Genomic DNA, 24,747 nt, shown 5'->3' on the forward strand with positions numbered 1-24,747 from the left:
TTCCACTACATTACATTTCATTTCTCTACCATTTGTCATGTGTTTTCTTCATTTTATGTATATGATTTATCCTTAGCATTTTGCAAATAATCCTTGCTGCCGGACAATGACAGAAAATACACTACGTTGCAGCTGCTATATGCTCTTTGAGTAATGAATTAGCACTCATTTCCGCTTCATCACTGCAACACAAATGAAAATTTAGAATGTTAAAATAAACATGTGAGACCAGCAATGCCAGCAAATAAAAGTGAATGACATTTTTCTTCGGAGTACATACCGCAACGGGGACAATGACGGCGCAAGGAGGATATGACTGTGTAAGGACATCAGTTGTTGCAACAAATATTTAATGTTGCACTTGGCGTGGTTTTTGGCACAAAATATAAACGGTGGAGTAGACAATGAAGCAATTCATGGAAAAAATAGAAAAAAAAATAAAAATAAAAAACAAAAATTTAAAAAAATTAAAAAAAAAATATTTAAAAATGCTTTTAAATATCGTAAAATAGTTGCAATTCACTATGGCGGCAACCAATATTTTGTTGCTGTTACCTACATTGTTGTCGGCTACATAGAACGTTTGCTTCAAAATAGTCGCTGCTGCCGCTGACTAGTGGTGGCTGGCTGCTGTCAGTAAAAGTGTTGCAAATAAATCGTTCGTTCACAGAAGTTGCCAACTATCATTTTTATTTGCTGTTGTTACACTAAATATTGTTGTTGTTGTTGCCGATTTAGTGCGCTTGGCATTTCATTTGTTCTAACGCGTTGCTGCTTTTATTGTTATTTGCTTGGCATTTGACACTTTTAAGAGTTGTTGTTTCGTCGCTTGTTAGATGCACTGTGAGAAAGAATACACTCCTTCTAATAGAAAATTATGTTCGAAAAAATTGTTTTGATGAATTATTTGATTATTTCAAATTTTCCTTTAATAATTTCTTATTTTCGAAATTAAAAAAATTCGAAATTCGTCAAATTTTCAAAATAAAAAAATTCGAAAATCGAAAATTTTTTCAAAATTGAATTTTTCTTGTAATTTTTTGGTCTCGGATTTTTTATTTTCTATCTCCAGAATATATTTTTTCGAAATTGAAAAAAATATTATGTCGAAATTAAATTTTTTGAAACACTGTTTAGTTTTTCGAAGTTGAAAAGTTCGATTTTTTTTCGAAATTGAAATAATATTTTTTTCACAATTTTTTTTAAGTGAATATTTTTGGTTTCGAATTTCGAAAATTCGAAAATAAAATTTTTTGAAAAAATATTTTTTTCGAAGTTGAAAAGTTCGAAATTCAAAATTTTTTTTCGAAATTGAAAAAATACTTTTTTCTTAACTTTTTTTTAAAGTGATGTTTTTTGTCTCGATCTTATAATTATGATCCATAGAATAAATTAAGAAAAAAATTCGAAATTAAATTTGTTTTCGAATTTGAAAAAAAAAATGTATTGTTTAAATTATGTATTTTTTTGCAAGTTAACATTTTTAGATTTTTTTAAATATTTTTTGTAATTTTTTCATTTTGGTTACAATTAAAAAGGTAATATTTTTCAGTGTAAACTTTAAGTCTCACATTTGTATTGTTGTATACAGATGTAGTGTTGTTTTTGTTTTTCTCACCACTTTACTACTTTGTTTGTATTTGTCCAACCAAATGTGTCGCTCTTTCCAAAATCTCTGACAAATACAAATCACTTTAGATTTATTTGTACAATTTTATATTTTATCACTGGCTACATTGTTGTTGTACTACAAAGTTGTTGCTGTGTTGAAATAAGACACAGATTCGTTAAAATTTAGTATCTAAAAGTAAGAGAATGCATTAAATTAATTGAGATATCAATTTAAGTGCATCTAAGAAGACATTCTCTAAACGATTCTTGTCTTTAAGAAGTTCACAAAACCATTTGATCTTCAAAGCAATGAACCACAAACTACTTTGGAAGAGATCTAATATCATAGAGGTGCCTATATTTTATCAAAGAATAGGAAAAACATCGGTGTTCAGGTAGGGTCTCATCCTTCGAAGAAACTCTTTCTCGATGTCGAGTTTGTCGAATACAGTGTCCACACTTGGTTTTAGGTTCCCTAATGATACTGGATGACGGTATAGAGGTTTCCCAGTCTAGCAAAATAATCGACTTTATGTTCCCTTTGTAGCTTTCACATTGAGATCCAGATCTCACAGAACCATGAAAAGCTTGAAACACTTCTTACATGTTAGAGCTTCGGTCCCATTTAATTTATGAATACAGGTATTAATTTTTAGAAAACTTTACACCAAAGGCTTCCAAAAATCGACTTCGTGTAGTCGAGCTCTATTAAAATTGAATTGAAAAAAAAAACAGAGTTTCGGGGGACCAAATTTTTAACGTAGATTGCTTCGAATGCCGTGAGTGTTCTGAAGAGTTGGTATGAATACGCCTCTCTGGCTCTTTTCAACCGGTTAAGCGAATTATCGGTATCGCGAGCTTTGAAAATTCAAAAACTTTCTACATTTATATCCATTATCATCGATTTATGCGTAAAGTTATTGAACTTCTTTCAACCAAATGTAAATAGAGCCGCTTCCACTTCAAGCGGCACGCGGACAGCTGCTGCTTTTACGCTGGAGCTCAGCCAAGCTTATCATGTTTGAGACGACTATAGCCAGCGGACATTCAAATTATTTCTGTATGTCCAGACTTTTGAAAAATAATATGAAAATATGAACAAGAAGGGAAACAGAATGCCTGAAGGCGCTAATACTCAGGAAAATATGTGCAAGGGAAGAAGCAATACGCTGTACTTTTTTTTGAGCTAGGACATTGAAAAGTGTGTTATGAAGTGAAGGGTGAGTTTGCGGTAACCAAAAGCGAACTGTGACCAAGCAACTGTATTGTGAGTAACCACTAGAATGCGTATCAGATGCAGAACAACTATTCAGCAACTGTTTTGAGATCAAACAAGACCGCAAGGCTTACGTAAAACAAGTACGTAAGGGAGAAACTAATGTAACAAGAGAAACAATAATAATAATAACAATAAAAAAAGATAATAATAATCAAAATGTATGTAAAGTAAAGATGAGATAGTCAAATGTTGTCAGCACAGCAGTCACCGTGGAGAAGTTCCACCAGCAATGATAATAGCCCACGGCGGCCATACACTCAAATCAAAGTGGCAACAATCATAGTTAGACGGACCGCTCCACTTATATTTGCGACAGCGCGGCACTTACAAGCTCTCGAAAGTGCTGCATGCGACGATATCGAATACGGTGGTTGGGTCGGTGTGGGTTGTGAGCTCACTTGAGTTGTTCGGCGTCTCACTATTATTAACCGGTGAGCTTGTTAGGATCGGGATGGGTTGCAAGTTCAGTTGTATTGCCATTGTTGGAGCGTTGAGCTCGACGAGGTCCGCACCGTCCGGACTGTGGGTTCACCTGAGTTGCTTGATATCTGAGATGGTTGGATGGCTGCACTCGGTTGAAAACTGAGGTGTGGGTTTACTTGAGTTGTTCGACTTCTTGCTAACGAATCGGTGAGCGCGTTTGTGAGCTAGTTCAGGCCGTGTGCTCATTTGTGCTCTTAGAGGTGTTATTACTGTTGATTCGTGTTTTCTTCCAAAATTTCTCAAGTCTCATTCTTATTTTCTATTTTTCATGTCTTTTTTGTTTTGCATTCTCTTGAATACTTTTACTTTCAAATCACTTAACTGCTACTACAAGAGCTCTAAAGTATTGCTTAGTCGTAATGGTTGCAAGGTAGTTTGGCAGACACTTTGACGTGTGCGAATTGCAGACAATTGTCGCGCGTTAATTAACAATAACTTCTTTTCTTCCATGAAGTGCAGAAGAAAGTGAAGTTTGGTTGAATATGAATATTAATTTTGGCTGAGAACTGTCAAGTGGCTAACTTTAGCGTTGATTGGCACTCTGAAGGCAGTGGACTTAAGTGGATTCTGTTCTTAAAAATGAAGTATGAATGTCAACTTCACTTACGTACTCAACGCTAGTTTCGACTTTACGGATTAATATTCATTATAGTTGGAGGAGGAGAGGGAAAACCCAACTGAAGTTATAGGCTAGGTTGAAGGTGTCAATAAACTGCGGGTTTGGAGAAATGATTCCAAGTAACGGGTGATTTTTTTGAGGTTAGGATTTTCATGCATTAGTATTTGACAGATCACGTGGGATTTCAGACATGGTGTCAAAGAGAAAGATGCTCAGTATGCTTTGACATTTCATCATGAATAGACTTACTAACGAGCAACGCTTGCAAATCATTGAATTTTATTACCAAAATCAGTGTTCGGTTCGAAATGTGTTTCGCGCTTTACGTCCGATTTATGGTCTACATAATCGACCAAGTGAGCAAACAATTAATGCGATTGTGACCAAGTTTCGCACTCAGTTTACTTTATTGGACATTAAACCAACCACACGAATGCGTACAGTGCGTACAGAAGAGAATATTGCGTCTGTTTCTGAGAGTGTGGCTGAAGACCGTGAAATGTCGATTCGTCGCCGTTCGCAGCAATTGGGTTTGTGTTATTCGACCACATGGAAGATTTTACGCAAAGATCTTGGTGTAAAACCGTATAAAATACAGCTCGTGCAAGAACTGAAGCCGAACGATCTGCCACAACGTCGAATTTTCAGTGAATGGGCCCTAGAAAAGTTGGCAGAAAATCCGCTTTTTTATCGACAAATTTTGTTCAGCGATGAGGCTCATTTCTGGTTGAATGGCTACGTAAATAAGCAAAATTGCCGCATTTGGGGTGAAGAGCAACCAGAAGCCGTTCAAGAACTGCCCATGCATCCCGAAAAATGCACTGTTTGGTGTGGTTTGTACGCTGGTGGAATCATTGGACCGTATTTTTTCAAAGATGCTGTTGGACGCAACGTTACGGTGAATGGCGATCGCTATCGTTCGATGCTAACAAACTTTTTGTTGCCAAAAATGGAAGAACTGAACTTGGTTGACATGTGGTTTCAACAAGATGGCGCTACATGCCACACAGCTCGCGATTCTATGGCCATTTTGAGGGAAAACTTCGGAGAACAATTCATCTCAAGAAATGGACCCGTAAGTTGGCCACCAAGATCATGCGATTTAACGCCTTTAGACTATTTTTTGTGGGGCTACGTCAAGTCTAAAGTCTACAGAAATAAGCCAGCAACTATTCCAGCTTTGGAAGACAACATTTCCGAAGAAATTCGGGCTATTCCGGCCGAAATGCTCGAAAAAGTTGCCCAAAATTGGACTTTCCGAATGGACCACCTAAGACGCAGCCGCGGTCAACATTTAAATGAAATTATCTTCAAAAAGTAAATGTCATGAACCAATCTAACGTTTCAAATAAAGAACCGATGAGATTTTGCAAATTTTATGCGTTTTTTTTTTTTAAAAAAGTTATTAAGCTCTTAAAAAATCACCCTTTATAACTAGGGAATCGGATAGGGATATTTCGAACTGAAGTGAACGTTTGAACTATTGCAATTTTTGACGTGAATAAGATGGAGAACTGGACGGTGAATCGGCGAACCTATTACCTAAGCAAACTACGACATTATTACTGTGGACTTTATGGATATATACTTAGTATCGGAATGTTATTGAATGGAGGACCATTCAGAGCTAATTTTACATCTGATGAATGAATGGATAGCAGAGATCACTTTCTACGTGGATGAAGATGCAGGACTGGACGGAGAATCAGTGAACCCAAGCGAAATTCGACATTATGACTGTGTACTCTTTGGATTATTGCTCAGTATATGAAAGGTATTGAATGGAGGGTCATTCGGAGCTCTGAAGGTTGAAGAAGTCAGGAATGTCAAGTATACCGTGGGAATCGGATAGAGTTTTTTTGGAAATGAATGATCTGAGCTCAGGTGGATGAAGAAGAAGATCATGAGAAAACTCTTTGCTTAAGCAATGCATGTAGTCTTTATGAATGATTACTGAATGTATTCAAGGAATTGAATGGAAGATCATTATGAGCTTAGGAGATGATTGAAGGCCTACTCGGCTCGAACCCAGTTAGTATTGGTTTTGTAGATAGCTATGCATTTTGTAGATTTTGTTGAGGTTAAGAATTCTTGGGAGGACCCATCCACACTCATCGGTTACGCGGTTAGAGCCAATATTACATGGATTTGATGGATTACAATATAAAAGAAGTGAATTTTTAGATGGGCTTTTTAACTTGTAGAGAAGTGAATTCCCTCACAGTGTGTGTATTTTTAGAAGCTTCAGTTTCTTAGGAATTATTAAAGCGGCAATTTTAATTATTGATTGTTTTATTAAGTGTATTTAACTGTTTTAAGATTCTGTTTGACCACAAAGAAGTAACATATTAGATACATCATAAATAGGTCAACTCTGTCTAAAAATTCTAAATTTCCTTTTTTCTTATTTTTTCAGGTAAATGTACCGCCTTTATGATGATGGTAAGTCCAAAATATTTTTATTTTAAATTTTTGCATACTTATTTTTAAAAAATATATATGAATTTTTTGTATAAATATCAACTGTTATTTACTGTTGCCACTCAATTGCTTGCCATTTATTAACACTCAAAAAATAAATACAGCAAATTCACTACCATTTACCGCCTACGAAACACATTATGCACGGAAAAAAATTCCTAACCTCCAAAAAAAAAGTATATAGTTCTTGGCAAGCGCTGCCACACTAGCGAATTTCGCGTTGTCAGCAAATAAATATTTTCTGCAGTTTATGAAATATATGTTCTACTAGTGACTAGAGCAAAGCACACAAAAAAATATATGACAAACAAACACCATAATACATATACTCATATAAAATACACATCTTCCCGAGTGCAGTACTTTAGCCATAAGCCATAAGTTCAAACACACTGGCAACCGTAAATTATTTGCAGTACATTTTTGGGTGTAAATCTTTTTTTTTGACATTTTTTGTTGATTTTGTTTTTCTTCATGCTATTATTATTTTTGTCTTTACCGTTATAGTTATTGTGTTGTTGTTCGTTCTCTGGCTGTAGGTTGTTAAATTATAACAGACAGTGTGTGTGTTGTTATTGTTGTTGTTGCTTGTTTTTGATTTAATATAATGGAAATTGGCTTGTTGAAATGGGCACTTGAGAAAAATGCAAACACACATACACATACATACATACATACATACATATTTGTTCACTTTTAGACATACTTACATATCTGTATATGTATTCTTACCCTTATTTGCCGTTACTTCCTACAACAACTTCAACTTGATCGACTAGATACTTGCATTAGTGCTGCGTTCGCCTTTTTGCGGTCGAGTGGATTATATGCAGTGGCAATAATAATGAGTTGTGTGTTAGAAAAAAGGAGGATTAGTGGGCTCAAAACTGACACCGTGGGAGACTTTGTAGAGACTTTTATAGAGTTTTAGCTTTGAGTTGTTTTAAGAAAACTTTAAAAGATTTAAAAATTTATTTTTTTTTATTTTAATTTGAATTTTCTGACTATTTAGCGATGACATAAAAGTTGATGTTGTAAAATTTTTTTATCGATAACAGAAAAGTCGATATATGTTTTTAATTTGTACGCATTTTATTAAAGTTTATTTGACAAACTGTAAGTTGTCGAAATGTCTAGGTAGAGATGAAGAAATAATACAAAAGTGGATAATTTTTATTTTTTATCGATAACAGAAAAGTCGATATATGTTTTCAATTTGTACGCATTTTATTAAACTTTATTTGACAAAATTTATGTTGTCGAAATGTCTAGGGAGAGTGTAGAAATAATACAAAAGTGGATAATTTTTATTTTTTATCGATAACAAAAAATTCGATATATTTTATTTCAATATTTTTATATATACATTTCATTTTTTTCTTCACTATTTCTCAGTTTCTACGCCCATAATAATAATGTGTTTATAAAAAAATGCGTTTTTCAAAGGGATGTAACTTTATCAATGACCAGTTATCGATAACAAAAAAGTCGTTTTTATTAAAAATTCTTACAATTTCTAAACATTTTCTTAAATTTATGAAAGAAAATTCGATATTTTTTATATTTTATCGATAACAAAAAAGTCGATTTGTTTTATATTTTTTCAAAATTTTTAAATTTCTTGTCTTAATTTATCGAAATTTACGTTTTTCAAAGTGACTTGAAGAATCACTCATGCTCGACTATATCAATGACCAGTTATCGATAACATAAAAGTCGATATTTTTGACTTTTAACTCTTCTGTAGTTAGTAGAAAATCTGGCAACCTCTTCTTCTTCTTGACTGGCGTAGACACCGCTTACGCGGATATAGCCGAGTCCAAAACAGCGCGCCACGTAATCTGGCAACCTCGCTGTTCTTATAATTTTAATATTCGCAGTCATCTCTGCTCTTTTTGCGCGTAGCATTCGCTTTGTCAAGACCACTTTGCTGCATCATAACTCTCAAGTGTTGGTATAATTTATAACTAGCTGAATGCGTAAGCGTTGATTTGGCGTCCAAAGGCTTTCGCGTTGCTGCCCAGTGAAGTAATTTGCAATATAACAGTGTTTCAAATATTACATAAATGTTGCGTTGCTTACTTTTTTCCTTCTTTTTAACTTTGATATTTCAAATTTGATTAATATTTTTTGAGATTTTTTTCCATAAGTAATGGAAAATTAGCTTGAGAGATAATTTATGACTTGAAGTAATGAATTAAATATTTTTTTTTCGTTTTTTTTTTTAATGAAAAGTTGATATTTTTAACTAAAAAATTAAAATATTGATTTATTAAATTAGTCATGAAATTTTATGGGAAAATCCGAAGAACTTTTTTTCTAGAATTTAGAAATAAAGTAAAATTTTTAACTTAAATCCGTTGAGAATTACAGAGCTAATCAGGGAAATGATCTCAATCCGCTTGCCTCTGTAATGTGGATCTCGAATTATCGGGATTCAGCAACGCCTTCGGGATTCAATGAAGTTTCTTCAGTTTTGTTCCCGCATCTTATTAAAGCTGAATTCATTTGCTCTCAGGTATGCTCTCAGGTATGTTCTCAGGTATGTCAATTTTGGAATGCCTATAAATACTGAAAAACTTCGGTATCATGAAACATCGAGGGTTAAGGAATTTTTAAAGAAGAGTTTATCACTTCCTAGATCGATGACTGCAGACTTCTGACTACTCTTATTTAAAAAAAAAATGTTAGTTTTGTTCTATTCTTTGAAATATGAGATCCAAATCATAGTTTTAGTCGAGCTTTAGACGCATTGTTTCTATCACGTAGATTACCTAAACCAATAGTTAGAAAGATTAGGTAGTAGAGAGCTACCAATCTATTTAATAAGAGGTTGTGGATGTTACATTCTTTGGTTAGTTTTCAGTGAGGGAATTTTCTAGTTAAATAGTCTCTGCTTCCAGCTCAGTGGATTTCAACATCAGAGCTCTGTGAGAACCGAAATTTGTGGCTGTCCATCTTTGGAAACCCGTGGTATTCATATCGTCTACGAAATTAATCGGTAAGAAGTTCGTGACATATCTCATTCGCTGGTGTTTGACGAGGGGAAAGAAATTTCTCCTGAAACCGACCCAATGCAGTCGTTAGTTTCGCAGGTGAATTTACCAGAACCACATTTTTCATCTACTACCTTCCGTGGATCTCTAAAGTAACAACTATTAAGTAAATTACTTTCCTACACTGATGCTTCTTAAGTTTCTTCAGCAAATAAATAACGAAAACTTTCAATCTGATTGATTAGTGAAATTTATTTAAATACTTAAACCCCAAACACCTACGCCCTGAAAAGAAACTTTTTCTCAGCTCAAGTATCGCCGAGTCACTTGAAATTCACTTAACTACACACCAGCTTCGCGAAAAGGGGGCGAGATTGCACTTTATTAAGCAAAGCCACTACTCACACGCGCAACTACTTAACCACATTAACCCTTAACATACTGCAACCGGCGCCGAGGGGGAGGGTTATGGCACGCCATTAACGGCACATGCATGGCTCACATATGTGCGTGGAATTTATTGCCTTCATTGCCATACAGCGACAGTGGCAATAATTCAAAAATAAAAATAGATCTAGAAATCGTAGCATACTTGGAGGCGTGCGTGCATGCGTGCGTGTGAAGGGGAGTCGACTGCGGCGCGCAACAAATCAAAATCACTTAAGCTTTATTATTATTAGAAATACTTTGCTGCTTTCTTTGGAGCTACGCGCCTTCGTGGATGTAGACCTTCCTTCCGCTTCATTTGTTGCTCTTGCCGGCAATCAAAGACAGTTTTGCAGCCGGAAAGTTCCGTTTGTCATGTCAGTTGCGGTGGCAAAGCTATGAATTTATGACCATTCCCATAGTTTTTTGACAGTAGCAATGCTTGTCAATTAGCCGCAGCTTGGTTTGAGCAGCTGTTGCTGAATCGACGGTGAAGTGGAGAGGGAGAGAGAGAGGTTATTGAGTGCAACTGAGAAGTTTCGAGTTGTTTTGCGGCTTTCAATTAAATCCAAATCATATTTCTCGCACGAAAGAAGTGTTATTAATATAAATATGGTGTCGCCCGTGAGTTCAGTGAGTTCATCTACTAGCCTCAGTATAGAGTTCTCCATAAAATGATTATGGCGTACTGTTTTAAGTAGTCGAAAACAGCAAAAGATGACCGAAATATGATCCAAGTTCGTAGGAGAAACACAGCTTAAGCCTTTGAGTTGTCTCTTCTGTCTTCTGGCTTCAATATATCTAAGCCAGTGTTCGTCATAGGTAATTAAGATTGATTAGTAGTCTTCTTATAGTAAAGAACCATTGACATGCCTGTTGCTAATTCAAAACGTTGTCCCAGTGAGTCCACTTGATACATAATCATCTATGTAAGAAACTTCTTAGTCCTCTTTGAAACAAAAATCATTAGTATTTAAAGCTTCCATCGAGTGGTTTTGATAAATTGAGGCCTTCGAAGTTTTTTTTTTAATTCCGAGTATTGAATACATTTTTGCGAGGGTCGGAACCGACCTTCTCAGAAACGAACAGTGTCCCAGGCGGGATGCCATTATCCAACAGGTGCTTCGACGAACGGTCGGTTTCCCTTTATAAGGAGCCAGTACGCAAGGTGTGGGAAGTGTGAAAGTTATGAGGCGGTGGCTAAGGCTTCCCTGGCGTGTTCGCGTTCGGGTCTGGCTCCCTGCTGAATATTCGGCCTCGGAGGAAATCGAAGAGATATTGCGGTACTGAAATTCTTCTCTACCCACTCGCTTTTGAACTGTATCGGCAAGCACTGATACTCTTAATTAAGGAGTCCATCGGTCCTGTGTGGTGACACAAAAGGGACCATAGGCTTTGTCTACGAAAGGGTGGCTCTACGGATCCTCCTTCTCCTCCTTAAATCCTTCTCTACCCACTCGGTTTTGAACTGTATCGGCAAGCACTGATACTCTTAATTAAGGAGTCCATCAGTTCTATGTGGTGACACAAAAGGGACCATAGCCTATGTCTTCGAAAGAGTGGCTCTACGGATCCTGTTGGAGGCCACACCCTTCGGACGCAATGGGCATAGGAATTGACTCCGTTCTTTGGAATCTACCTTTGAATATACGACGTCTATTATTGACCCATCTGAGGTCTTACCTCTTTTCCGATCGGTTCTTTTTCGTCTTCGGCATTTAGCTGCTTACGGAAATATGGAATAATTGGTTTCATGAGCTGAAAAAATATAGAGCAGCAAACAAATGTCATCTCTTTAAAAATAAATTACTTTAAAATTATTTCTAAGACGCCCAAGAGTATGCTACAGCTAAATTACGAAAAGCACAGACACACGAAGTCTTCAAAACGAAAAATGCAGCGCTTCAAAATTCTCGACAGCAACGATTGTTTATGGCAAACGTGTATGCTGCTGGACAGACAACAGCCGAAAGCAACAACAGCAATATGGACAATGGCAGTAAAATCACAACAAGCGAAAGATTGCACGACGCTAAACAATAACAGTAGCAACAACAACAACGAGCAATTTTTATTTAAATTAAATCAAAATGCCGACGCGCTCAACTGCCACCACTCGCTGGAAACGCTGGCAACGTAAAATGAACTTAACGCCGCCAGCAGCATTTGACCTCTGGCATTTGATGGACACCAGGAGCAGCAGCCACCGATGCTTGAGAGCGAAAAAACGCACAGTTTTTTGCTTGGTTTCGCTTTTATTTTGTTATATTTCGCTTTTATCTCTCACGAGTCGCGTTGCACGTAGAACAACTCAATCTAATTTGATTAAAGTCAAAAATGTCCGAAAATTTCAAATTGCTGTTGCTTATCAAGGAGAGAGGGGAGAGAATGGAGAACAACAAGCAGCATAAAAATAACGCGGCAAATAAATAAAAAGGGAGAGTTTAAATTCGGTTTGGTTTAATTTAATTTTAAATTTGAGATTTGAGCGTTCAACGCCTAAAAGGCGACTATAAAAATAAGCGGAGTTTTTAAACGAATGATGTAACAAATTTGTACGACTTCTGAAGTTGCTTGAGTTGTTATTGTTGATGATGCGGCGCATTTTTCATTTTCATTTTTTATATTCCTCCTTCTTCTTTCTACCGTCTCTTGGCTAGTCTTCAAAGTTGAAAAATGATCCAAATTACTCTTGCTTAGTGTAAACGGTAATTATTTTTTGCTTAGGGCGTTTCAATCCTGCATACGAACTAAATAAATAAAAAACAAACTAATTTTCTTCATATTTCATTTTTTTTTTGTAATTTTTTGATTTTATTTGTAATTTACATTTCTTTTAAATGTTTGGAACTAATTTTTTTCTCTAAAATATTACATTGAGATAAAAATATTTCCTATCCTTTCTTATATAAAAAAATATAAAAAAATTCCATATATTTTTATACTCTCGCAGCAAAGTTGCTAAAGAGAGTATTATAGTTTTGTTCACATAACGGTTGTTTGTGTCATCCAGAAATAAAAGAGTTAGACATGGTGTTATATACATATATATAAATGATCAGGATTACGAGTGGAGTTGAAATCCGGATGTCTGTCCGTCCGTCTGTTCGAGCAAGCGATAACTTGAGTAAGAATTGAGATATCATATTCCTTGGCACCCTGAGGAGGTTGAAAATGGGCGAAATCGGACAATTGCCACGCCCACAAAATGGCGAAAACCGAAAACATATAAAGAGTTATAACTAAGCCATAAATTAAGCTATTGAAGTAAAATTTGGTATGAAGGATCGCCCTATGAAGTGGCATAAGTGGAAGTGATTTTTTTAGGGAAGTGGGCGTGGCTACAAAGGTTTTTGTACATATCTCGTAAACTACTTAAGCTATATCAACCAAACTTTCTAGAGTCGTTTATTTTAGGCTCTTTCTTATACAGTCAAAAATTGAGAAAATCGGATTAAAACCACGTCCACCTCCCATACAAAGGTTATGTTTAAAAATTTTGAAGTATTTTTCTTCGAAAAGTTCATGTTCTTAAATACTTCCTCATTAAAACTTTACGCTTCCGTAAAATCTTATAAAGAGTAATTCTTGCCATTTTCACGGAACAGAACTTTGCATAAATACTGCATTTATAGTGTGCCAGCCCCTTTCTAAAAATCGCCGAAATCGGACCATATGTTTTCAAGGCCCCTTATATCGAACATGAGGTCCTCGGTGCTTTTAAGCTAATATTAGGTTATCCAACTTTCAATGGACTTTATACCATATATATGACGAATATGCGTGATAAATAAATAAATAAATTGCGACAGTATAAAATGTTCGGTCACAACCGAACCTAGCCCTTCCTTACTTGTTTCAAATAAAATTCTTTATATTTATTAATACTTATTTTAAAAAAATAAATATATTTTTGAAGTTATACTTCTTAGACGACTTCGGAAAAGGTTGCGATAATTGTTTAACACTTCAGTGGATAGGGAATAGCGTTGAACAATTAACGCGATAGAGAGAGAGAGAGAGTGAATGAGAGTAAAGCAGAGAACTTAAAGCACTTGCCATGCTTATGCTATTTGAGCAATTCTTGTTTTTGTAGAACAATATTTAAATTTTTGGTTGGTGACATATTCACAGGTGTTTGTATGCTTGTGCATTATTTGTTTTTCTTTCGTTTCTGTTTCAATTCTGCGAATTCTCAACTATTTTGTGTGACTTTTGGTTGAAATACTATGCGTTGGCCGTTGAAAAGTTAAGACTATACTTCACAGGATCATTTCTGAAGACAGTGTTTATTTACTAATTAATTTATAAAATGTGAATTTAAGGAAGTGTTGGTCACTCCACCATATTTTTATCCGTTCTCTCTCGCTAGTTTTCTTTCATACAAAATGATATGCATTTCTTGGAATATCACTAACAAGTATAACTTTTTCCGCGCGTAGGGACTCCACGCACCAGTCTTTATTTTATTTAAAATTTCGATTATCCTTCTTTTTTCCAATTTTGTAATTTTTTTGTAAACCAAAATTTTAAAATATTTGGTAACAATATTTTTCCAGAAAAAAATTGTTTGAAATTTTTTTAATACAATATTTTATGAAAAAGAAAATAGCATTTTTATAGTTACTGATATTTAATTATATTTGATTTTTTTTTTTCAAAATTATCATATTAAATTATTTGTATCAGAAATAAAATTTTTTTTGGATCGATTTTTTTTATTTATTTTTTTAATACTTTTTATAATTTAAAATTATTATTGATAATTTTCTCCATTGTTCTAAAAAAATTCACTAAATTTTCACTAAAATTTGCATTAAAAACGGAAAATAAAATTTCTGACAAAAATTTGCCGTTACCACTAGCTGTTAATCGCAGCAATAAAAATTACTGCGCTATTTTACACTTTAAGTACACCGAAGTGGGTACGAAAATTCATCAAAGCAGAATTGGGTATAAATACATAGAAAGTTAGTTACTGCCACTGGTGGGATGAAGAAGAAGCGAAGTGAGGTGAGCACACTGGCTACTTTGTGTTGTTGTACATGAGAGTTTATTGTCACATGCACGCCCACTTTTCTTTACTGCCGTGTGGCAAATAATTCGCACTTCGAATTGCGAAATTTATTGTGCTTCACACACATGCAATACTTACATATATACATGCATTTAGAGTAGAGAAGCAGCGAAGAGAACGTCGCACTTTTGCCGGCGTCATATGAATTTCTCAATGAGGTGAAGGTAATATAAGCACTCATGTGTGTATGTTGTCATTGTTTGCACCGTTCCCCCTCTGGCAGTCGTACAATTGTAATTTCTCGCTGCTTACAGAGGTAATTCGCGTTAACTTATTGTGTAATGTGTAAATTTATGGCGTGAAATTCGCAGCAGCGCACACCAACACTCACATGTGGATGCATGTAACGCTCGTAAATTCATATGCGAGCAAGTACTTATCCCCTTTTTGCAAATGAAAAAGTATTCGCGTAAAATTTGTCGCCTTTTGGGGCCAAACCATAATTTAACTACTTGACTTTGGCTTTTGCCGGTTGCCGGTTGCCGACTGTTTGTAGGGTGCAGGTGTGCAGGTGCACTTGAACTGGTTGTGGCGCTTACACTTGACTACATATATAGATCCATTCATATGCGACTGCAATGACAACTAGTTAATGCTGTAAATTATACCAATGCGAGCATATATTGAGCTCTTTTTTGGTTGTTTTCAAAAAACTTTGAATTTTTAATTTTTTTGCTGCTTGCATATTAGGGTGGCAATGGGCGCCAGCTGATAAAAAAATTATGATTTTAAAGAGAAAAAATAAATTTTAACATTTTTGATGAATAAAATTGTATTAAAAAAATTAAAATTTAATTAAAATGTAATTGCAATTTTTTAAGTTTTATTATTTAAAATTGAATTTTTTTTTTTAATTTTTTTATTTAAATTTTTTTTTCTGATTTTAAATATATAATTTCAATAATAATACAAATGTGGCAACACTGATATTTTTTTCCAAAAAATTGAATTCCAGCAAATCGCAGACCACATATTTTCTATATGAAAACATATTCCTAGATGTGCTTGTTTACCTCGCACTTCTCTCTTTTTACCTCTCCTCCATCCTTCTTACACTCCACCACTGTTTCTGGCCATGAATTTACGAGCAATAATGTTGCATGTTTGTTGCGAAATTTCTCAAGAGCGCTTTTCCGCTTTTATTGCCGCCAGCAATAGCAGCAGCAGCAGCAGCGCAATTATTTGCATACTTTTAGTTGTTCGTGTACGTGAAAACTTACTTTAAACTGTTATCATAAATGAGTTTGTTCGGAATTTGTTGCCAATTGTGATTAATGCACACAATTTATTGCTGTGAGAATGTGACGATGAGGAGGTTAAAAATTGTTATTTTCATTGAAGAATGGTGCGGGGTATTTTATAGTGGTGGGAATGTAGTTGAGAATAATTGAGAACCCTCTTAATCCCGGCTTTAATAAGGTCAAGGCTTCATCGTTAAATAACACAGAAATATAAAGAGTTATAAGCAACTACCTTAATTGAGGTCTAAATCCGTCCGCTTTACATTCCTTTCTGAGAGATCCGTAGAAAGATATTCTATATCTCAAGTCAGCCATCCTCTTCGGGTACTGATTCAGTTTCACGGCTGGAATCATAAATTTTCGGTTCGAAAGCAGGAACTTCATGAGAATCGGTCTAAAATAGTCTATATTCCAAATAGTCCTCATTCTTCTGAGTATCTGCTGGTACTAAAGGTTAGCTGTTCATTGATGATGGGCTGTTATACTGGAATGGAACTTCATTTCCAAAATCTTCATTCCTAAAATCCCATAATTAGGATCTCCTAACACTGTTCTCCTCCAAAGTAACCTCCGCTGACCTTTTGACAATCGGGTTATGTCTGCAAGATAATAATTACGGAAACCTTCTGACTTTGTCAAAAGTTCGTAATCCTGGTTTGAACATATGTGGAAAGAATCTTCTCAGTTAGCGTTTCAATAGAGGCTTTATAGTTTGTTTCGATACCTACATATATCCATCTTCTCAACGGATTTTCCTTCAGTGAAATCTTTAACTCTAACTAACTGTGATTTCTGAGGAAGGAGGACCTCACTTGGCGCACACTCTTTCGCTCTTCTAATACCATTTAAACAGTAACCATAACCTCTATCCCATCGATTCAACAGTCACACACTCCACCTGCCGAAAGCGTTGCCACATCGTACAGAAAGACAAAAGTAAAACTACAAAATCGAGGCTCATACTACAAGCTCACTTAACCTCCTACAATACTTTTGCCAATTAAATGTGTGGGTTTATTATAATTAAAAGTGTTGTCAGTTACAGTTAGTAGCGAGAAATGTAATCCGTGCTAAGCTGGACAAGTAACTAAGAAAGGGGGTGATGAAATTAAAAAGGTTAAAGAAATATAAACGCATAAGAAATGTTCGCACTGACAACTTAAGTAACCGGCAAGTGACAATGAAAATGTCAGCTTTGCAATATGAAGATTATCGGGGTTGTACCTGGCAGTGCAGTGAGCTTAGATTGTACGAGGGTTGAGCACAATCAGTGCTTAGCTTTTGAGTTTGAGTCGTTAAGACTTTAAGAATTCGGGTCGATTCGGTACTGAGACATTCAAACTTAAGTTCAGAGTCAGTCAGATTAATCAAACTTCACAGTTGTTACAACGTTAAGAGTCCACGTCGATTCGAGACTGATACTCAGATGGAGACATTCAAACTTAAGTTCAGTAGGTTCGAGACTGAATATCAGATGGAGATATTCAAACTTAAGTTCAGAGTCCGCTTCAGTCTCCTGCATCAGAATAACCAAACTTCACTTATTAAGGCTCCAAGAGTCCTGGTCGGTTCGAGGAAGATCCGCAGATAGATGCAACTTAAGTTCTGAGTTCTGAGTCCAACTTAAGTTCTGAGTCCGCTTCAGTCTCCTTCTTCAGATTAACCAAACTTCACTTATTAAAACTTTAAGAGTCCTGGTCGGTTCGAGGAAGATCCGCAGATAGACGCAACTTAAGTTCTGAGTTCTGAGCCCAACTTAAGTTCTGAGTCCGCTTCAGTCTTCTTCATCAGATTAACCAAACTTCACAGTCATTCAGACACTAAGAGTGCTTCACTTTTTAAGACTCTAAGGGTCCTGGTTCGAGGAAGATCCGCAGATAGACGCGACCTAAGTTCTGAGTTCTGGGCCCAACTTAAGTTCTGAGTCCGCTTCAGTCCTTTTCATCAGATTAACCCAACTTCACAGTCATTCAGACACTAAGAGTGCTGGTCGGTTCGAGACTAATACTCTCAAGGACGCATTTCAACTCCAGGTTTAAGTTCGCTCCAGTTTGCTTCTTCAGATAAACCCAACATTCTTTCCTTTACTGGCCTACAATCATTAAGTGTTTGAGGGTGCTGGTAGGTTCGAGACTTCTTCTCTGATAGACGTCAAGAGTGTTCGGTTAACTAGATTTTGAGTACACAAATCTTCTGAAAAAAAGAGAAAATAATTATTTATTAGTTTTAAGCTTCAAGTGCTGAACATACCGGTCCCCCTCGTAAATTATTTCATTAAAGTACAGAAAATGAACAAAGGTAGTGCAAATGCAATGACAATTCAGTCTCTAAAATACCGACTTCTCAAAGAGAGTTAACAATGTAATGAAATCTTCAGTACTCTCACTAACGAAAACGATTTTCTTGCAAGAAATTTTTACAAAATAAAATTTAACATTTCAAATTCCCAGTTAATTTTTTAATTCATATGCATTGCGCGCTAGCTGAGACACATTCAATTAGACACACTTGTGACCATATTAAAATGCATAACTGTAAAAATATTTAACTCAAAGGCACATATGAATAAAACGCAATGTGAGCTGTGAACACGGAGTTTTTTTACGACTTATCCTATTTAAAATTCAACATTGTATTTGAATGAGATTTCCGCACCTCTTTGTTGTTATGCGTTTTGGGAGGGAAATTAATTCCCCCCACAAAGTGTTTGTAGAGATTGAGAGTTTGGTAGGCGGAGCAGAAGCTCAGTTGCCCTGAAGGAAATATGTGTGTAAAGATTCTTGAGTTCACTGGCTTCCGACGGAATTTCTGATATTTTATTTCGCAAAATTCTTGAAGGTCTTCTGCACAGTGCTACGGTTCTGATAAATGTCTGGAAGATAGAATTGTCTAAATAGTGGATCATATTCCATTGGATCTGATTCCAGAGCTCTTTTCTTACGGATTCATTAATATTCACGGAACTGAATTGAGTGAAATCTGCTTAAAAGTCACTCCCTTTTATCATCACCTGGAATACATCATCGGATCTTCCGGTTTCTTACTTGGACACAAGTTATTAAGGTGCAGAACCCTTTGCCGTTTCCACCATCCAAGTTGTCTTTCCTCGAAGAGAAACGTAAATTCAGGCAGCCAAGCAGTCTTGGATTTCTAAAGAGATTTTCTCTAAATAAAGCGTCTTAATAGACCAGCAAATACTATAGATCTCCGTCTTCATGAATATATTCCTCAGAGCTTTTTTGAGCTTTATACTTTAAGCTGTGGTCAACATAGGATCGGATAAATTTTTCCAGCCTACTGTTAGCTCCTGCTGAAAGTCATTATTCCTTTTTAACTATTTGTAATCCTCTGGTTCTTGAAAACTGGAAACTTTCACAAAGGTTTGGACGAACATGAAGAAGGAGAAATCTTGTCCTGGCTCGAATAAAATATGAAACTACATGGAAATCCATTGAATTGTCAGCGTCTCTGTTAGTAGGACTGAGCTTCAAACAAACTCAGCCTTCGCCTCAAAAGGAATGTTGGTCCCACGGCATATTAATGAGAGTTCCGATGTTGAGATTGATTCATAGAGCTCCGGCTTTTTTTCTTCAGGGTACTCAACTCCTACACTTCGCATGCATCGGGGATATGCGATCACGCAAAAGACATAAACAACTTTGAATGCGCGTAAAAGCTCGACGCACCAGTACAATGTGGCGTTGAATGCGGCATTGTTGTGAAGCATAAAAATGAATGAATGTGTGCGAAGAGAGAAAGGTAAATAATGAAAATAAAACAATAATAAGAAAAGCGCCGACAGTATGACGTATAGAGTTCGTGGAAGGTAGAAGCTCTTATGACTGATTGCGGCAATGGCAATATATAAGAGATGTATACATATGTAGGGGAGGGGAGCTGAGCAAAACTCATTACAAAACCCAAAAACACCTGCGTGCGTGCGGAAACGGATGCTGGGGTTGGATGGAAAGCACTGGCACTGAAATGGCTTACAAGTGCCGGTTGACTACACACACAAACACACTGACACGATATTATTATGACATGCCATTGCTATTGTTGTAGGTTACATTTAAAATAGCATTTCGTCATTTCACATTTGTGACGACGACTGCGAGACGTTGGTGTGAAATATGCGCGAGCGCGCACATTAATGTCAGTGCCAGTGTGTCGGCGGAGGTGGACGAACGCCACGGCACGTATAAGTGCCAGTTGGGGTTCCACTGCGGATACGTTTTATTGTGCAGGTATAAATAGGAAACACTCATCATAAACACTTGCGTGCAACAGAGTCGCCGTGTCTTGTCGTTTGTCGTCCGTCAACAGCTCCATGGCATGCGAAGCGCCAGGTAAATGGTAGGACCGTTCGTCCGTCCATTCGGATACTCATATGACTAAATGCGTGCGAGCGTAAATGTAGTAATTTGTATAAATGGCAGGCTGCTGATTGTTGCCAGCGTCACGTTTGGCCGTAAATGTCATGCAGAATTAATCTGAGAATTTCAATCAAATATAATCACAGCGGTACATGAAATAAGCTGATACAGGGCTCTCACAATGGTGCTACTGTAGCCAAAATATGTATTGCGCTGAAGCTTTTTACCAACGCAAAATTGAAGTGGGCCGGAAAGTGGTAGAGTGCTAGGAATGTGGCAACCAAAAGTTGCGATTACACTGAAATAGAAGCCGTTCTCTTTACCTGCCTTGGCTACGTTTGTTAATTTTCGTGGTGGCTTGCGGTCTAAATTCTAATTTTTACCTCCTTTTGGAGAGGTAGAACCCCATTTCAGGCAAGCTAGTCGAATATAGCAAAAGGCATCCTAAACTAAGCTGCATACTATTCCGTTGATGGACTAAAGTTTCTCCGCCACGTACTCAGACTCAGAAGCTTTAGTGTTTTCCATTCCAAACCTTACCTTTTAAGACCTTCAGAAACTTCTTTTGACTGAAATGTTAAGTCGTTTGTCCGAAATGCTACAATAAATGAATGGAAATATCTGAACTACAGGCTTCAAAAGTGTCAAAAGAAGAAGAAAATACATAAACGACATGGCCACGCTCGGAAGTAATTTACAGTATTATTGATCTAATTCTTCTGAATCTAAGAGCCTTTGGAGAGGTGAATGATTGGCAGTATTCGGACTGGAGGCTTCAGTTATGTCAAAGGGAAGAAAATCTCCAAGAAATCACAGTATTTTTGATAATACCTCAGTATCTTAGGTCTCGAACTCAAGCCTATTAAAGGCAAGCGGAAAACATATAACCGGCCTTTACAATTGAACTTTTGTAACGAGTCCTGGATCATGGATTCCGGAATGAAGATGTTAGGGATCCCGTTTTAAAAGATCTTCAGAAGACAGACCGAAAAATATATTGACTTTGGTTATTGGACTCTTTATCCCTTCAGCTCGTTTTTATATTATGCTTCCGATTTATCGATTCGACATTAGGCAGTTCGAAAGTCAGACCAATGAGATAGGTATTTATGAACTACGGAATTCATATTAGTAAGTCCTTTCCACCTTAAGTTTGTCGTTCTTTTATTCACTTTTGGGGGATATAATAAGAGTTAAAATACGTAGTTTCTTAAAGAATAATGATTGTACGGACTTGAAGGGTCCAACTGGGGAAGGTAGATCTCCAGTTTCGATATTACTAAGGTTTTTGGATGGTTAGTTTTGTATTCTTTCCCTGAATGGATCTTTTAAGTACCTTTTCTAGAACTAGTTCGCGCGCAGTATTCTGATGAACCTGAAGTCATAGTATGACATATATCAAGTCTCAAACCCTGTCACCTTGCACTGCTTCCAACACATTGCAAGTTTGTCGGTAATAATTTAAATCTTTGCACATTTGCGCTATGACTGCAATTTGCAGGCACTCATTCCACCATCTTCACTGCAATCTCTACCACATGCCATAACGTCATCACATACGATGTGCTCATATAAACCATTAAACAATGCTCAGACATAGCGCAAGGACATGGAAAGGCACACACAGAATGGTGGACAAATACCGTTGACATACTGAAGAGGCAAATAAATGCCAACAGACATACATACAGCAACGGTAACGGATATTGAAGTTGCAGTTGAAGTTGGTCGTTAGTCGTGCGTCGTGTTGTATGCCGTCTAGTGTTGTGTAATGTTGACTTGGTTTGACGGAAGTTGGCAAAGCATATAGTACGAGTGTACTACTCGGCTTAACCATACACCTGTATAACGGTACAAATCAGCGAAGTGCAGTGAAGTGAGCAGACATGGCAAGAAAGAAGAAAGTGCTGTGACACCATACGAGCTTGGCAACGCATACTCGTGTGCTGTCCGGGAATTTTATGTGTCCAACGTACGTGCTAAATGAGAAAGTCAAGAAGTGAGAAGCTATCTGTCGCCTGCAGTCCGTGGAAATCATGTTGAGACGTCACTGATGAATATGCTGATGCTGTGTTGATGGGCAAACCGATCATGATGACGACGATGATGATGGTGGGCGCCGTTGATACTCTTCTTGCTTTCGAGTCCAACTGAGATTGATGTGAAATTGGATTTATGCGTATAACAGCACTGACAAATTCTTAACGGAAATGCCAGTTATTGTACGAAAACGTACGATTGCCTACAAATGGTATTCTTCTGGTGTTTGTACCTTTGAGAGGTGTCCATTGCGTGCAATTGACAATTGGCCATGTTGAGATGTTGCATTGATTGTGGAGATGAATGGTGCTCCACAGCGTCGCAATTGTTGAAGAACAAACAATAAAATTTCAATACCGAAAACGATTTCGTTGCAAATGGTGATTAGTTGAAGCGGCTGTTGTGTTGCGTTGCATTGCACTAAGAGCGTTTTGCGATTTACTCGTTGTTTTTAGGACGCAACGCAACTAGAATTAGACGCAACCCAACGAGCTTTCGCTTTGGATATCAATTGGTTTGGTATTTCTTATCAAAATCTCGTTTGAATCTCAAAATTTATTTCTCACCACATTTTCAACAATTTATAGTATCATTAGTGAGTTTGAAATATAATATATGGTTCTTAAGTATGGTTATAGTGTCCTATATAGTATTTCCGTGAGTTCATAGTATCTTTTATAATATTTCAACAAGCATGATAGTATTCTCAATAGCATCTCAACAGTAGTTTCTACTTTCTCAACAGAATTTCAATAGTAATATCAACAATAGTTTCATAAATCAACGGTTTATTGGTGAACTTAAAACAATCTCTATAATTAGTTAACAGTTTCTCAATAGTATATCAACCGGTAAATTGTGGTAATATCAGTTTCGATAGCTTCTCAACAATTTTTCAACAGAATCTCAATAGAGTTTATAATGTTCTTCAAGAACTTCAATCATTATCATCTCAACTATGTTATTGGCTTTCTCAACTAGGTTATATTTTCTCAACAGTTTCTCAACAATTTCTCAACAGTTTCTAAAAAGTTTTCTCAATCCTGAAAATGTGTTCGAGAATTATCATTTTCTCAAATGGTTAAAGAAATCATATATCATATTCAACTTGAGAATTCTAGTTTACTCAAACGTTTCAGAAAACCACATATCACGTTGACTGGGATACAAAGTTTCGTGCTTTTTTTAGCCAAACACTTAGGAAAAATTCCAAAACGTTTTTCACTTGCCGTCTGCAGGCGAAATTCTTGGCCATAAATAACATGCGAACCCCCGCATCCCAAAAAGCCCAGCTAACCCGGCACACCTACAACTCAGTGCAGTGTCTGGGCAAAAATAAAAGACTTGTAAACCGGCAAAGTACTTGGTCGGTCTGTCGATGAAATGGACATCTCCAGCGAGCCAAGAGAGATATGTGAAGCGCTTCATATAGAGTTCATACCTAGTTCGGCGGTGTGTGTGTGTGTAGCTCCTGCTCCTGTACGCCAGTTTATCTGCCGTCTAAGTGAATTTAATGGCATTTAAAGTTGCATAAAGTTGCAGGTGCAACAGTGCATCAGCGTGTGAACTCAGATTTGCGCTCGTAACTTGGCAATGAGCTGTGCAGTAGCTGTAGTAGACCGCCTGAAGCAGAAGAGCGGGAATGGGAGCGTGAGCGTGTAAGAATTACAGCTCACAGCAAATAAACATATCACAGCTGATGAAAAGCAGTTTTCAGTTCAAATGAAGCGTTTCAGAGTGATGATAGTCGACAGTATAAAAATGCCCGCGAGTATGTGGAGGCTGTGATTTAAAGACCTCAGTTAGGAAGTACCAAATAAGGTGTGAAGTTCATGTGAATTCATCTGAAATTTGGTGAGAGTTCAGAGCATTGGTTTGGAGATCTAAAATGGAGACCTTGAGTGGTATCTAAGACAGAAATTTCATAAGGATTCTGGGATCCATTTTAATTCCATTCCAGGACGTTCATTTCCATATTTCCCGTCGTTAAAATTGGTTTCTCGAGGACTGAATTGTTTTTGGGAAAAAATCTCTCTTAACTTGGGGAAAAGGCCACGATCTCAGATAATTCTCACCAAGTTTGTTGAATTTGTTCTGCGTTGGTAGCGATTTAGGTCA

General features: G+C 36.6%; 1 protein-coding gene across 6 annotated transcripts in view; it reads left to right on the plus strand.

Annotated features, from left to right (window-relative positions):
* The window catches only part of LOC105208533 (uncharacterized protein CG43867), a 349,073-nt gene that overhangs the window by 39,471 nt on the left and 284,855 nt on the right, over nt 1-24,747 (plus strand). For all 6 annotated transcript variants that reach the window (XM_054232672.1, XM_054232673.1, XM_054232674.1 and 3 more), the window contains exon 2: nt 6,409-6,434. The gene's annotated coding sequence lies outside the window, so the exon portion shown is untranslated. The remainder of the gene's footprint in view (nt 1-6,408; nt 6,435-24,747) is intronic.

Source organism: Zeugodacus cucurbitae, chromosome 5 (genome assembly GCF_028554725.1).
Source record: "Zeugodacus cucurbitae isolate PBARC_wt_2022May chromosome 5, idZeuCucr1.2, whole genome shotgun sequence".
NCBI lineage: Eukaryota > Metazoa > Arthropoda > Insecta > Diptera > Tephritidae > Zeugodacus > Zeugodacus cucurbitae.